Consider the following 16,815-nt stretch of genomic DNA (forward strand, 5'->3'; position numbering starts at 1 on the left):
CTAGACGCGCTTTTCCGCAAAAAAGCCCCGATCGCCATTTTCGCGATCGGGGCTTTTTTGTGGAAAACAGAACTATGCTGTCTACACTGGCCCTTTCGGGCAAAAGTCTTTTGGAAAAAGACTTTTGCCCGAACGGGAGCAGCATAGTTTTTCTGGAAAAGCACTGATGATTTTACATTAGATCGTCAGTGCTTTTCTGGAAATTCAAGCGGCCAGTGTAGACAGCTGGCAAGTTTTTCTGGAAAATCAGATGATTTTCCGGAAAAACTTGCCAGTGTAGACACAGCCTTATTGTATTAATTCAGATGGAATAAAAGGGTCCAAAAGTCAAAGGTGTTAACCTGACCTTCTCACTGTCCAGACATGATGCGGTTCAGATTTGGTTTTACAGAGACCTCAGCCTACTTGATACCATAGCAAACACACCAGTAAAAAAACCCGTTGTCACCCTTTTTTACAGATACAGGAAAAGTAAGGAAAAACAATTCACACATTTGAAGTGTAAATCATTATGGAAGGCTTTCATTTTAACAACATCCTTGGTTCCCTTCTCCTTTTAGCTGGAGAGAGATTTTAGAATGAGCCCTCTTCACACTGCCATTTCAGATTCTTAGATGGTATTAAAGACGCACACTCCTCTCAGAGTAAGAGAAATATATTGAAATAATGGGAGCCATTGTTGCTGTTGTTGTTAGAATCCAACCCTGTTTCCTAACTGAAAAGCGCACAACAGGGGAAAGAAACAAGCAGCAAAGGTAGAAAATGCAGCTTCTCTCTTTGGTGTGGATCCTTACATACAGCCTTACATAGGGGCAGCGCATGGTTTTATTAGACGTTCTGGACTTGCACAAACTTAGGCCAATATGAGGTTGTTCGGGGACCTGCGTCCGGTTTCCAGCCTTCTTGGTCACAGGTTTGCAGCAGTGTTGCAAAATACACACATTTGGCTGGCTCAGCCAGACTCTTAATAGACTAGAGGAAAAAGGAGAGGGATAAGACAGAGAAGAAATAAAGTAGGGAAGGAAAACGGCACACAGTGGAGTGGACAAGTTTATAACAAAATTTTACATCCCAGTGGTAATCAGGATTTAGTAGGGGCTGGAGAAGGTAGCAATATTATCTGGATGCTATTCTCTTGGCTCTGTCTGGTCAGGCCATCTATCAGGATCAGAATGACAGAGGTCCAGGACATGGGTGGCAGATATAAGAGGAAACGGGAGGCGTTGCGTTCCTTGGGTCTTAGTGCCCACCCTCTAAGCTTTTCCTATTCCTATGCTAACTCTTCTTTCAGGCTCCCAAGGCAGGCTATGGCAGCCTGGTGAGTCTTCCTCCAGAGCACATCTAGTAACTAAAAGTAAAAAGCCTTCCAGTCTGCCAGACCTATTAGCATAACACTGATATTGTTAAAAGAGTCATTAAGTGGTAATTAAGCCATTTAACAAGTATTTGCCAATCTGGACACATATACTATCAGTTTCTGAATTTATTGACAAAAATACTTGGGCATTACTGTAATAGTCACTCAGAACCTGTTAGTCTACAGGGCCTTATTTTAAAATTTACTTTAAACACTTCATTATTTTGTGGCTGATGATTATAACATCACATCTCTAAACAATCTTTGCATAGAATTTTAGGTGCGCAATTGGAGTATTCATCTTTAGCTTTAAATGCTTGACTCTTCAGACATATAGCTTTTAAATAAATTCTTCAAAAGGCCACCCCTATCTAAAATACACATTTTAATTACTATAGCACAAAAAAGTTGCTTCCAAAGTCTTCCTGTCCATTCCTCCTGTATTCCATTTTCTTCCAGACAGCTGGACCAATGAGTTTCTATTGTTACAGATATCACACAAAATAAATTAGTTTTCCTTTTTCTAAAAGCAATGCACATTATTATGAACATACTATACCCCTATGAATGATTAATTTCAAATAATGGCTTTGTTTTATGGCGTTAAATATTTAGTAATCTGAAATGATTACGTTGCAAAGGCTTAAGAGTACATTATAAATATAATATCACCTTAGAAATACTGTTTAAAAAATATAAAACAGAGAAGAAGTGCATCACATATTTCGTTATATTTATTGTTGTATTTAGCAGGACAGCTGACTTGCCCTTATTACAAAGCTTTTGCAAATAAATCTTGGACAAACTTCAGGATATATTTAAAAAACTGTGACTGACAATTCTTTAATCCCAAATTTAGTGCTTTTAATTAGGTCCAGTTTTCACTATCTGGCATGAAATGGAACAGGACCGGCTAGATGCCATTCGTGGCAATGGTGTCCAGTCCATATGATCCAGGAGGGTCAGAAACCCTAGCCCCTCGCCACCCACAGAGGAGCCACAGATGGGTGAACTGCTGAACCCTGGGCTGAGGCCAGGGGCTAGCAAAGCAGGCAGTAGATCAGCAGTGGGCTGGCCTCCAGGCATAGAGATGATCTGCTGAGTGAAAAACCTGGGGGTGCTGCAGAACCTCTCACACCCGTTTCCCTTGCCTATGCTTGTTCATGCTACTTGCTAGAAATAACAGTCAATTCCTCTTCCTGTTCATGCTCTCTGCGTTTCAGTTCTTGCTCACATCCAAGGTAAGTCTCACAATAACCTGTACTAGTAAATGCTGATGAGAAAAAGGTGCACAAGAAAGACAAAAAACCAGGGTTAGTCCAAACAAAAAGACTTACTGATAAAACTCAAGGATTGTTAAAATCATGTCTAGTAAATAAGAGATAAGTGGGACCGTAAATCATTGAACCAAAATTGGTGTGTCAGGGTATGTCTAAACTACCACCCTAGGTCAAACTAGGGTGGTAGTGTAGACATCTGAAATTAGGCCTTTGGTGGACACAGTATTGAGGGGGGCACCCCCATCTCTCCCTTTTGGGGTCTTTACAAATAGAAGAAGAAACTTTGAGGGGAAAATATTCTGGCTAACTGACAGAAAAGAAAAGAAAAGAAAAGAAAAGAAAAGAAAAGAAAAGAAAAGAAAAGAAAAGAAAAGAAAAGAAGCAAACTTTGCAATTGTGGCTGCTACCCCACTATCTGCTGGAGACCCTGGACCAGTGACTCCACCCCTGCTCCACCCCAGACTCCCCCACACTCTGACTCAGCTTTACCCCCCTTCATTGTCTCCCTCCTCTCTTCCGTCCCCATCCCTGCTCACTCCCTTCCAGCCAAATCCTTGAATCCAAATATAGCAAATGTCACCTGAAAAAAACCTCTCTGCTACTGACTGGTGGTCACAAAACACATGAATGAGTAAATGCATTTTTACTGGGAATTTTACACTGGGGGGGGGGGGGCGGGGAACACACTGAGTTGGCAACCATTAGCAGGGAATGAAACAGGTGTAAAGGGGGGTGTCACTCAACACCCCCCACTCTAAAAAAATTTCTTGCACCACTGTGAACAAGAGGTGAACTTGTCTGAAATGCTTCAAATGAACCTGACCAATTTCTCTCTCTCTCTCTCTCTCTCTCTCTCTCTCACTCTTTTTCTGTGTTGAATTTTCAAAGCCAATTTCTGAACATTTTATGGTGCGGTTCAGCGGATAGGCAAAACAAAGAGATCTTATGGAACACAATAATAGGAATTCAAGAGGACGCTTTCTGGGCAGGGTCTTTCCCTGTTTAGGTTTTTGTAAACCGCTCTTTATTATTAATGATTAACATAATGAAAATCCATAGTACTCTGAAAGTTATGCCGTAATAATCTGTATAATTTATGCAGACACGTGTTTATATATCAGGTATAACACACACATATATACAATGTCATGATTTGGTAGCCACTTATTCAAGTATAGCTACTACTCTGTAGATAAGGCGGAAAGCCCAATTATATCTGTTCTTTTCATTGAAATCTCAGTGTGTTCCCCCCCCCCAGTGTAAAATTCCCAGTAAAAATGCATTTACTCATTCATGTATTTTGTGACCACCAGTCAGTATTTTTTTCCCTAACTTGAGTTTATTCCAACAAGTGGCTTTAAAGCAGTAGGACTAAAGGGAAAAAAAAGGTGTTCTTCATAGTTCAAAAATTCTTCTACTGCTCTTTGCTGTGTCCTCATTCAAAATGGTTTCCTTGGGAGACATCCAATGGAGGTTTACATGAAAGAGCTCAGTGAGATCTAGTGCACAGGATCAAATTTGAGACACGGGCCAGCGTATGCAAGAGTCAGTTGCTGGCAAATTAGGAACTCCAGAATCCAGTCATTTCCCTAAAGAATTTTGCACCCATCCTTTGGAAACCCACTGTGGAGCTGAGCAGGACTGCTGACAGAAGGGGAGGGCAAAGGGAGCAACTACCCCAGCAGTTGGTGATTCAAAGGGCCCCAGCGCCCTGACCCTTTAAATCGCCAACAGAATCCTCGGTGGGGCGCTCTGAATGGCGCTGAAGAGGTGGGGCACGTGGTCGAGGCAGTGCTGAGGGCAAGCTGCCCTGGCTCCACCCCTTCCAATCTAGGCTCCGCCCCTTTCCGAGGCACTGAGCCACCCCTGCCCAAGAGCTTAGCGAATCAGTGAGGCATTTACAAAGTTTGCCTGGCTCCACTACAGTGCCAGAAAGCACTCAGCCAGAGGATCGGGCATCTCAGGGCATGTCTACACTGCCGGGCTAAAGTTGGAATAAGCTACGCAACTTGAGCTACGTCAATTGCGTAGCTAAAGTCGAAATACTTATTTCATCTTTTGATGCTGTCTACACAGCAGGAAGTCCGAGGAAGGGTACTCTTCCTTTGACTTCCCTTACTCCTCATAAAATGAGAGTTACAGGAGTTGGAGTAAGAAGTCCTCCAGCTCACCATTATTTCAACAATATGTTGAAATAAGGGCTTGTAGTGTAGACGCAGACTTTGTTATTTTGGAATAACATCAATTATTTTGAAATAATGCTGCTGTGTAGACATAGCCTCCATGCTCTCTTCTTCTTCAGATGGCATTGGTGGCCACAGTTAATGCTGGGTGACTTACTGGGGGACATTTACCCGTTTCAAAATTCTGCATTTCTTTTACATTTAACCTCAACTTTGGATTTTCTGTTCTTCCCATTCTTTTTATTTGTAAACCATTTTTACTTTCAATGAACTGACATGTAGTCTCAGTCTTAATTCAGCTTTAACTTGGCTGTCAATGTGACAATGTCAGAAAACATCTCCGTGATATACCATAATACATTTATTAGGTAGCTTGTCTACGGTTTCATACAAAAGCTCTCAGGCTACTGAAGTGCAATTTAGACCTGGGAAGATACCAAATGTTACTGCAGAGTCTTTGCTCCCCAAGGACTTGCTGTTTAATCTTGGATCGATTTAGTAGCAGTCAGCAGTCAGTATCAGAAACAGAGCAACATAATTAGGGCTATCATCTGCCAGACACCGTATATGTTCTGTTTATCAGTGAACGGACTAAGCATTAGGGGCCAAATTTATTGGTGATGTAATGTCTTTGAACTCAGAGGAACTCAACTGGGAAAGGGAATGAGGAATCTGACTTTATGGACTAGAGTGTGATTGTGAAGGAGCATCAGGACTAGCGAGAGTGTAAGAAAAACAGCTGGGTGGGCACCAGATTTTCCATTTTCTGTGGAATTCTGCTCATTTTCTCTCTCTCATTCCAGAACAGAATGAGAAAAAAAAATCAAAACTGTCTGCAAACAAAATTATAAAATTTTTCTCCTGTTGGATCGATCAAAACATTTAATTCCGATTGGACTGTTTAAAATATATACAGGCAGTCCCCGGGTTACGTACATGATAGGGACTGTAGGTTTGTTCTTAAGTTGAATTTGTATGTAAGTCGGAACTGGCTTCCAGATTCAGCCGCTGCTGAAACTGACCAGCGGCTGACTACAGGAAGCCCGAGGCAGAGTTGCTCTGCCCTGGGCTGCCTGGAATCAGCCGCTGATCAGTTTCAACAGCAGCTGAATCTGGACGCCTAGGACAGAGCAGCTGGGACGCTGCCGGGTAGGTCCCCGCAGGGGCGGCGCTGCGGGGACCAACCGGGCAGCACCCCAGCTGCTCTGTCCCAGGCGTCCCCAAGTCAGCCGCTGCTGAAACTGATCAGCGGCTGATTCCAGGAAGCCTGGGGCAGAGCAACTCTGCCTCGGGCTTCCTGTAGTCAGCCGCTGGTCAGGTTAAGCAGTGGCTGATTTGGGGACACCTGGGGAAGAGCAGCTGGGGTGCTGCCCGGTTGGTCCAGTAGCGCCGAGGAGCGGCGCTGCAGGACCAACCCAGCAGCCCCAGATGCTCTACCCCAGGCGAGAAAAACCTGGTCTGCTGGGGGGCGCACTAGCTGTGCCCCCCAGCAGACCAGGGAAATCTGGGCAGCAGGACCGCGGAGATGCGCTGCGGCCCCGCCCACATCCTCCCCAGCTTTGCTCCGTGTCTCCCTGGTCTGCTGGGGGGTCTCCAGGAAGACGAGGAGCAAAGCCGCGGAGGGGCTCGGGCAGCGGGGCAGCCCAGGCGCTTCTGGGCTGTCCCACTGCCGGCTTCTGCCGAGGCTTTGCAAAGCCGCGGAGGGGTTGGGGCTGCGGGGCAGCCCAGGCACGCCTGGGCTGTCCCGCTGCCGGCTTCCCCCGAGGCTTTGCAAAGCCGCGGAGGGGTTGGGGCTTTGCTCCGCGTCTTCCTGGTCTGCAGACCAGGGAGACGCGGAGCAGCTTCTCTCGCCCCGGAGTACACGGGCGGCGGGACCGCAAGGTTCCGCAGTCCGTGTCCTCCGGGGCGAGAAAAGCCCCGTTCGTAACTGCGGATCCGACATAAGTTGGATCCGCGTAAGTCGGGGACTGCCTGTATGTCAAAGCATTCTATTCCAGAAACATCAAACCAGACTCTGAAAGTATTAGTGGAATGCTGTGTTGGGTTCTTAAAACTGAAACTTCATCTAAATCACCATGTTCCCCAAAAACTTTTCACTTTCAATGAATCAATGTTTTCCAGCAGAAAAATGTGCAATACTGTAGTAGCATTTCCAAATAGCTCTTCTCAAGAAGCCTCCCTCCTTGTATCTAGGTGCAAGAGATAGACACCATTCATGCCCTTGTGCTCCCTAGGGGTACATCTACACTACATGCCTCTGGTGACAGAGGCATGTAGATTAGGCTACCCGGCATAGGGAAATGAAGCAGCAATTTAAATAATCGCAGCTTCATTTAAATTTAAATGGCTGCCGCGCTGTGCCAATCAGCTGTTTGTCGGCTCAGCGCGCTAGTCTGGATGCTCTGTGGTCAACATCAAAGGCATTTGTCGACCTCCCCGATAAACCTCATCCCACAAGGCATACTGGGGAGGTTGGCAAATGCCTTTGATGTCGACCGCGGAGTGTCCAGACTAGCGCGCTGAGCCGACAAACAACTGATTGGCACAGTGCGGCAGCCATTTAAATTTAAATGAAGCGGCAATTATTTAAATTGCTGCTTCATTTCCCTATGCCGGGTAGCCTATTCTACATGCCTCTGGCGACAGAGGCATGTAGTCTAGACATACCCTTGGCGCCTAATCCTGTCACCATAACTCACATCATATAGAACATTCATTACTCACTGAATAGTTGTGATTTCCATGGGTGGCAGAACCAAGCCCATAAAGGCAATGGTAGAACTATGTCCTGCCCTTTAGACTACCCAGCAGTACTGGCTCAGCAGCACAATGGGAAAAGTCACACCCAGTCCTCACTCTGTTCCTCCTCATAATCTAGGCACTAACCATTTGTTTCTCCCTCAGGCATGACATATCTGGAAATTCCCACTAGACACATGGTGTCTGCAGTACTTTCCAATTCAGGCTATGTGGTTTAAGCCACAGTTTAGCCCTATGAGTTCACACCTTCCCTGTGAATGGGGCCCTTGATGGCAGCCTCAAAAGCCCATGTAGAAAAAGTTCACAGTGTACTCAGCAAGGCTATGTCTATACTGACGGCTTCTTGCACAAGAACATCTTGTGCAAGGATTCTTGTGCAAGAACACATCCACACTGCCATGTGCGAGCAGTGCTTTTGTGCAAGAGCACCCATGGCAGTGTGGACGCTCTCTTGCACAAGAAAGCTCTGATGGCCATTTTAGCCATAGGGCTTTCTTGCACAAGAAATCCCTGCCGAGCATCCACACTGCCCTCTTGCACAAGAGCTCATGCGCAAGGGGGCGTACACCTGATAAAAAAGAGCATAGTGCTTGCGCAAGAAGCCCTCTCTTACCACGCCATACTGTCAATTTCCTTGCGCAAGAGCGGGCAGGTAGTGTGGACGCTCTGCAGATTCTTGCGCAAGAACGGCTATATTGCGCAAGAAGCTGCAAGTGTTGACATAGCCCAAGAGTGGATTAATTTTTCCAACCGCTTTAAAAGTTCTCATCTGTTCTAGCAATAGCTGGACACCCACTCTGCATTACACAAGAGCAAGAGTCAAACTGAATGTATGGAAATCACTTTGGAAACAGCTGGTGAGAGATGAGCTATGGCACGCTGATAACTTGCCTTCCACGAACACAAAATGGATCAATCTGGCAGAAAAGCAGTGATGTATCCTGAGACTCAGCTATTGTGGCCAAATGGGGAATTGGGGCAAGTCTGGCTGTTGTTAAACTAGCAGAGGGGTCTCCTGTTTGGCATTCTGCTGCGAGTCTCTCTGTTATGTCATGTTGGTTCAACTCTAGCTTACCTATTCAAAACAGTTATTCTGATGATGTCACCAGAACTATCTGCATGAGCAGAGGACACAGAGTTTGACTTGCTATGCTATTTACAAGGATGGCGGGCGAGGGTTAGGGTTAGGGCTAGGGGGTGGCAGAATGAAACAAGGAACTAACTTTGTCACTCCTTTGTGTTATAAAAAAAACTCACTCAGGTTCACTGAAATTACATTCTTGAGGCTAAATTAAAAGCAGTTTACATGGAAAAGAAACCTCTGGGTTTGGAGCAAAGGACTGGAACCCAGGGGTGTTGGATTCTATTTTGGTCTCTATCAATGACTTTGAGACTGCCCTTAGGTAAATCACTTTGGCTACGTCTACACTGGCAGCTTCTTGTGCAAGAGCTGCTTTGCGGAAGAGTTCTTGCGCAAAAAGTCTTCCACAAGAGCACGTCTACACTGCCATGTGCTTTTGCGCAAGAGATGTGCTTTTGCACAAGAGCATCTATGGCAGTGTGGATGCTCTCTTGCGCAAGAAAGCTCTGATGGCCATTCTAGCCATAGGGGTTTCTTGTGCAAGAAATTCATGTTGCCTGTCTACACTGCCCTCTTGTGCAAGAGCTCTTGTGCAAGAGGGCTTATTCCTCGTGGGGAGAGGAATAATTCTTCTGGAAGAAGCCCTGTTTTCCAATGCTGAATGTAAATTTATGTGTGCAAGAACACACATGCAGTGTAGACACCCGGCAAGTTTTTGCGCAAGAACAGCTGTTCTTGAGCAAGAAGCTGTTAGTGTAGACATAGCCTTTATATCTTGTATCCATCTGCAACATGAGTCTAATGATGTTCACTTACTTACTTTACAAGGGTAAATGTCTTAGATGTCTTAATGTCTTCAGATGTTACTGAATTGAAAACCATAATTAAAAGACAATGGTTATTATTATTAAAATTTTCAACTTGAATTCTGTTGGCTGCTTCCAAGAAAGGCTCTGATTTTGAAGGGAAAATAAAAGAACTTAAGAACGGCCATATTAGGACAGACCGAAGGTCTTTTCTGATAGGCTATGTCTAGACTGCAAGCCTCTTTCGAAAGAGGCTCTTTCGAAAGATACTTTTGAAAGAGCCTCTTTCGAAAGAGAGCGTCTAGACTGCACGTTGAACTTTCGAAAAAGCGGCTTGCTTTTTCGAAAGAAAGCATCCAGTGAGTCTGGATGCTCTCTTTCGAAGAAGCCCTATTTATATTGAAGAACGCCTTCTTTCGAAAGAGGAACTTTCGAAAGAAGGCGTTCTTCCTCGTGAAATGAGGATTACCGCCATCGAAAGAAAAGCCGCGTTCTTTCGATTTAATTTCGAAAGAACGCAGCTTGAGTCTGGACGCAGGGGAAGTTTTTTCGGAAAAAGGCTACTTTTCCCGAAAAAACCCCTGAGTCTGGACACAGCCATAGTAGCCAATGCCAGATGCCCAAGAGGGAGTAAACTGAACAGGTAATCATTAAGTAATCCCTCTCTTGTCATCCATTTCCACCTACCTAGATGACCTACCTAGGCAGAAAAGGTGGGCGAGACTTTTTTAAAACAATTATCAAAATCTTCCAAAGCGCAGGATTTGGTGGTGATGGGGGACTTCAGCTATCCAGACATCTGTTGGAAAACTAACACAGCAGGGCACAAAAACCAGGACTATGTAGCACTTTAAAGACTAACAAGATGGTTTATTAGATGATGAGCTTTCGTGGGCCAGACCCACTTCCTCAGATCAAATAGTGGAAGAAAATTGGCACAACCATATATACCAAAGGATACAATTAAAAAAAAAGTGAACACCAGACTAACACGGCTAAGTTTCTATCACTATTCTACGAGCAGGGCACAGACTATCTAATACGTTCTTGGATTGCATTGGAGACAATGTTTTTATTTTAGAAGGTTGAAAAAACTACTAGTGGGGAAGCTGTTCCTGATTTGATTTTAACAAATAAGGAGGGACTGGTTGAAAATTTGAAAGTGGAAGGCAGCTTGGGTGGAAGTGATCATGAAATCATAGAGTTCATGATTCTAAGGAATGGTAGAAGGGAGAACAGCAAAATAGACAATGGATTTCAGGAAGGCAGATTTTAGTAAGCTCAGAACTGGTAAGTAAGGTCCCATGGGAAGCAAGACTAAGAAGAAAAACAACTGAAGAGAGATAGCAGTTTTTTAAAGGGACATTATTAAGGGCCAAAACGCAAACTATTCTGCTGCATAGCAAAGATAAAAGTATTGCAGGAGACTACCTTGGATCAACCAGGAGACCTTACATGATCTAAAAATCAAAAAGGAGTAGTATAAAAAGTGGAAACTAGGTCAAGTAACAAAGGATGAATATAAGCAAACAACATTGGTATGAAGAGGTTTCCACATCTGTTTGCAGTATTCAAGATGTGGACATACCATGGTTTTATATAAAGGCAATAAGATATTCTCTGTCTTATTCTCTATCCCTTGTTTAATGATTCTTAACATTCTGTTTGCTTTTGTGACTGCTGCTGCACACTGAGTGGATGTTTTCAGAGAACTATTCACAATGACTCCAAGATCTCTCTCCTGTGTGGTTATAGCTAAATTTAGTCCCGTCATTTTGTATTTGCAGTTGGAATAGTTTTTTCCAATGTGTATTACTTTGCATTGATCAGCATTAAAATTAATTTGCCGTTTTGTTGCCCCATCACCTTATTTTGTGAGATTCTTTTGATGCTTTTCACAGTCTGCTTTCTTCTTAACTATCTTGAGCAGTTTAGTATCATCTGCAAATGTTGCCACCTCACTGTTTACCCCTTTCTCCAGATCATTTATAAATTGGTTAAATAGAGTTGGTCCCAGTATGGACCCTTGGGGGACCTCACTAGTTACTTCTCTCCACTCTGAAAACTTTCCATTTATTCTTTCCCTTTGTTTCCTGTCTTTTAACCAATTATCAGCCCATGAAAGGACCTTCCCTCTTGTCTCATGACAACTAACTTTACTTAAGAGCCTTTGGTGAGATACCTTGTCAAAGGCTTTCTGGAAATCTAAGTATGCTCTATCCACTGTATCCCCCTTGTCCACATGTTTGTTGACCCCCTCAAAAAGCTCTACCTGGATTAGTAAGACATGATTTCCCTTTACAGAATCCATGTTGACTTTTCCCCCCAAAATTAGGTTAATCTATGTGTCTGACAATTTTATTCTTTACTATAGTTTCAACTACAATAGTTTCAACTATGTCTATTGCCCGGTACTGAAGTTAGACTTACCAGTCTGTAATTGCCAGGATCACCTCTAGAGCCCTTTCTAAATATTGGCATCACATTAGCTATCTTCCAGTCATTAGGTAAAGAATAAAATGAAATATAAACTTCATCCTGCTCTTAAAGTTGTTTGTTACTTCTAGCAGGCTGGAGTGAAGTTTTTGGCAATGCAGGGTGCTACATGTTGCAATTCTACGGAGCTGTCCTAATGTATTTTGCAAGCACGAAGAAGAGGTTCAAAGTAATCTGAATGGGCACTGGATAGATAAATAATTCCCACTGCATACTTAAGTAAGTAATGCTACTTGAATAATTTTATTTTAATAAAAATCCATGGGTGAGGAGGAGGCAATTAGCAGTAAGAGAAGCTCCAGATTTAAGAAAACCCACCAGCAGAGAGCTTCTTTTGTCAGGAGACTTACATTAAACAGCATTAAATGGATATCCTTCCAGGATATAATGGACAGATGGGAAGGATAAATCTAAAGCCCACAGAAATCAATATGAGTCTTTTCACTGACTTCAAAGGGCTATGAATCAGACCCTTAGTTCTCATTTTCACCTGTTAAAGAACTAAACCAACCCAACTCCAATCTTATTTCTTGGGCTAACCATTATGACTAGGGTAATATGTCTATTGTGTTTAACCTTTTTGTCTTTATCTAGCTTCAATAGCAAATCACAGCCACTTTCAATCTAACTTCATAAGAAATCTTTCAAATTCCTCCTTTCTTTGAAGTTACAAGTGAATTAGAGGCGTGGTCCTGCAAGCCAGCAGCCCCACTGGTGTTAGCAGCTCTATTCATTTATGTATACAACAGGGGTTCTTCTGTTCTGCAACCAGCCAGCCTGCACTCACGGGTGTAGAAAGTAGCTGGACTGGGCCCTATAGTTTTAATTCATTAAAAGTCGTTTTTTCTCATAATAATTTCCATTGTATAGTGCATGTTCCCAGTTCCTTAGGCTGAAACCTGACTGATCCTGGCAAAGTAAAATGAACTAGAGAATCCTTGGTGTTTTATCAATGGCAAATACCTTAAAAACCTCCCTGCTATCCTTAAGAATCTTCACAGCTTCAGCTGGCTGACTTGAAGACATCAGAGGGGTAGCCGAGTTAGTCTGTAACTGGAAAAACTTAAGAAACAACAAATAGTCTGGCAGCACCTTAAAGACGAACAAAACATGTGGATAGTGTCATGAGCTTTCGTGGGTACAACTGACAGTCTGTGCTCTCTATAAGCCACATCGTCAGAGCCCTCCTTTGACTTTGCAAGAAAGTGAGGCTTCCCTGTGTTGTTCTGCTCAGATTGTGACTCCTTGCTGAGAAGAAGCTAGCAAAACACACTTGCCCAATGCTACCAACCATCAACACATGGGTAGGGAGGGAGCAGACATGGTTAGGGAATGAGAGGAGATCTGGCTTCATCTCCTTTCCATAATCCTGTCATATATTAGCAACCTGGGCAGGGTACACAGACATGAGTAAGCTGCTCTCTGCTACAGGGAACAGGTACATTTTTCCCGCATCCTTTCACTTTGGTGTTCCCAGGGATAGACTGCTTACATGGTTTTAGAAAAACATCTCTGGTGGGTATCGCTAACAGCAGTAGTGCTTCAATACAGCTGCCAAGCATAGTTAGATATTTAAATTAAAGTAACAACCCCTCCCTCTCCACTTACACCAGACCCTAGGTGCTGTAGTGCATAATTGGCTACTTTTTAAACAAAATGTCATTTTGATGTTCCCCAAAAAAGCCTTCTGTGATGACGCGTTGGGGTTTTCCCGTCTCCTGCACCCCCGTAATGGCATGGACAGATGCCACCAGCCAGTAGAATAGAGGGAGTTGATTGCTTCTCTAGGATACAGCACAGCACAGATGTAATCTGGTTCCAGGGCAGGCCTAGGATGCCTCAGCCCCCCTTGAGATGGGGGAGACTGGACCCCTAAATTCCAGCCCCTTTCCCTAGGCTGTCTCCTCCATGCTCCCAGACAGAAACTAACTAACTCACATCCAGCCCTGCCCCCACCCAGGGCTCCACTCCCCTTCTTCCCATTGTTCCACTCCCTGGGAGATAACTGGTCAGACAGGTTCTTAGCCCCCTTGCATAATGACTCATCCCCTGCCCTGCTGGGCCGTGCTGCAGCCAGCAGCCAGTGGAGGTCACTCACAACCCACTGCCCAGCATAGCAACCAGCAAGGTACCCCCCACTACGTCATACCTTCTAAAGGGGATAACTTCACATGCAAGGAAATGCTAGTGAACCCGCCTCACACCACAGATCAGAACAAATGCCTCTAACAGCGCTTTAAAAACACTGAGGTGGGGAAAGAACAGCTTCAGTCAGCAAGTTCCATCCTTTTGCTTTCACACTCCCACTTCCTTTGTAGACCTCCCACAATCCCTCTGCTCAAGAAAAGCAACATACAAGCAGACAAGACCCAGTCAGCTGCAGCAATGCTGGACCTGGAGTCCAAACAGTTGCCATTATGAGCCTGATGTGCTGGAGAATGAAGGCAGGAGTGGCCCGTCCATATAGGCGAACTAGGCGGTCACCTAGGGCACCAAGTTAAATGGGGCGCCAAATGGTGGCACAATATCATTGAGGGGTTTGGAGGTGGGGGCGCCGATTGCATGGTTCACCTAGGGCACCAATTGCTGGCAGCTAGTCTAGGACCGCTCCTGAATGAGGGTCAGCTTCCGACCCTGTTAGAAGGATGCATCATGTCCAATCAGTAACATCAGCCCCCAGCAGAGCGCCACTACAACTTGAAATCCTTAAATCATGACTTGAGGTCTTCAGTAATTCATCCAGAGGTGATGCGTCTATTACAAGAGTGTGTGTTGGAGAGGTGGGAGGGGAGCCGTGAGGTTCTGCGGCCTGCAGTCTGCCCTTAGAAGCTACGAGGAGATGAGAAATAGCTCTTGAGATGCCCCTGCAAATGTCAAATGACACAGAGGTTGCCACGTGGCCCCTCTGGCCACTAAAACAAAAGCACGGAAGAGGAGTCACCAGCAATGGCCAACGAGGGGCACCATAAAGGGCCCAACTTTAGGCCTGTGGAAGTCATTTGGCGATTCCTCAGTGACTGCAGTGGGAGCAGAGCCAGGCACAAAATGGCCCCTTTGGATCAGGTGATCGTCAGCATAAATCCCTAAAGGAGTCTGACCCAAGCTCAAGGAATCAAGTATTCTCTTCTCCTCGTGCAAACAAAATGCCAAGCAACCTTTTATGACCTCGCGTGAGCGGGATCTTAGTTTTACAGCTTATCCTAAAGACAGTGATGCCAGCCTTGTAGAGCCATCGCCGCATTTTCTGGGATTCACTGACCCCCACGTAGCAATGAGTTCTAGCAAGGAGACAAGGAATGAGGAGGAGAGAAAAAATCCTAGAAGGGGTGCACAGGACCATTCAGAAATACTCAAGGATATAGGATGTAAAATGGATCAGATTGGAGCCCCCAGTGGTGAGAAAGGAGGTGGGGATAGGTCAGCGGAAGGATGGGGAAAAGAGGAACAGGAATCTATTGTAGTACATGCAACGTACAGAGGATAACATGTGAGAGAGCAGAAGAAAGAGAATACATTTGTCATTTAGTTCTGGTGATGGGTTATAATAATATATGGCTATATCTATCTCATAGAACTAGAAGGGACCTTGAGAAATCATTGAATCCAGTCCCCTACCTTTTTGGCAGGTCTAAGTACCATCCCTGACAGATTTGCCTCAGCTCCCTAAATAGTCCCCTTAAGGTAGGAACTCACCACCTTGGGTTTATTAGGCCAATGCTCAAACCACTGAGCTATCCCTCCCCAACAATGAGTGGCCAACCTGTAGCTCCTGCCCTCCCCCACAGAGCCTCCTCAGGGCCACAACACAGCTGACCACACTGGGCAGGAGGCGTGGGGAAGGAAGAGGAGGTGCTGATCGGTGGGGCTGCTGGTGGGCAAAAGATGCTGGAGACGGGAGAGGAGGCACCTGATGGGGACTGCTGACAAATTACCGTTGCTCTTTGGCGATGTACGTTGGAAAACGGTGGCTCCTCCTCAGACTCAGGTTAGATGATACTTTTGATGTAGACGGTATTCTGGTCATCAGTATCACAGAAGCACATCAGAGGGACAAGACAAATAGATACTGGGCTAACTGGACCCAGTCCTGCTCCCTTGGAAGTTAGTAGGAGTTTTGCTATTAATATCAGAATGTCTATACTGGGTCAGACCAAAGGTCCATCCAGCCCAGTCTCCTATCTGCCAACAGTGTCCAATGCCTGGTGCCCCAGAAGGAAGGGACACTGGTTTTGATGGGATCAGGATCAGGCCCATTATAGGTTCTGAAAGTGAGTGTACATTTTATATATCTCCTACGATAGCTGCTCTGACGTCTTTTCTGAGGTAGCACACTATTTGGTTAGCCCTGCTGTGTGCATAGTTGGGCTTTTTCTATGAAAACAACAACACACCACATAGAGATGAATGCAAATCCTTGGGGATGCTGAGAAAGGTTTGTGAGATACAGGCACTCAATTCCAGGAGAGGTGACAGTGCAAGCATCACAGGGTCCGATGCAGAATGTGGCAGCTGGTTGTGTAGGGTGGTACTGGGAATTAAAGTTCTGCGGAGCTCTGTCAAAAAAAGCATGGACAGGGCAGGATATCTTTGTGGAAAAGGAGAGGTTCTGGCTGGTGATAATGTGATGACAACAGTTTTTCAGGCAATATCAAAGGGCTTTTCCCCACCCCCGCTTCAGGAAGTGTCCTTCCCACAACTTGTCTTTACATATCCCATGGAGAAATATATTTGAGCCTGCCTACAAAAGCCTGCTTGATCTTAAACTGGACGTGGGTGAGAGTATCTCCATAAAGGGTGAAGCATGCTGCCAAGATCTCCATCAGGGCTGTCCCACAACATTTTGGCACCTGAG

At 44.9% G+C, this 16,815-nt stretch overlaps 1 protein-coding gene across 1 annotated transcript in view; it reads right to left on the bottom strand.

Moving 5' to 3' along the window:
- TMEM233 (transmembrane protein 233) overlaps positions 1-16,815 on the bottom strand; it is a 38,884-nt gene that overhangs the window by 18,402 nt on the left and 3,667 nt on the right. The gene's annotated exons all lie outside the window — the stretch shown is intronic.

This window comes from Pelodiscus sinensis, chromosome Z, assembly GCF_052426305.1.
Source record: "Pelodiscus sinensis isolate ZL-2025 chromosome Z, ASM5242630v1, whole genome shotgun sequence".
Lineage (NCBI taxonomy): Eukaryota > Metazoa > Chordata > Testudines > Trionychidae > Pelodiscus > Pelodiscus sinensis.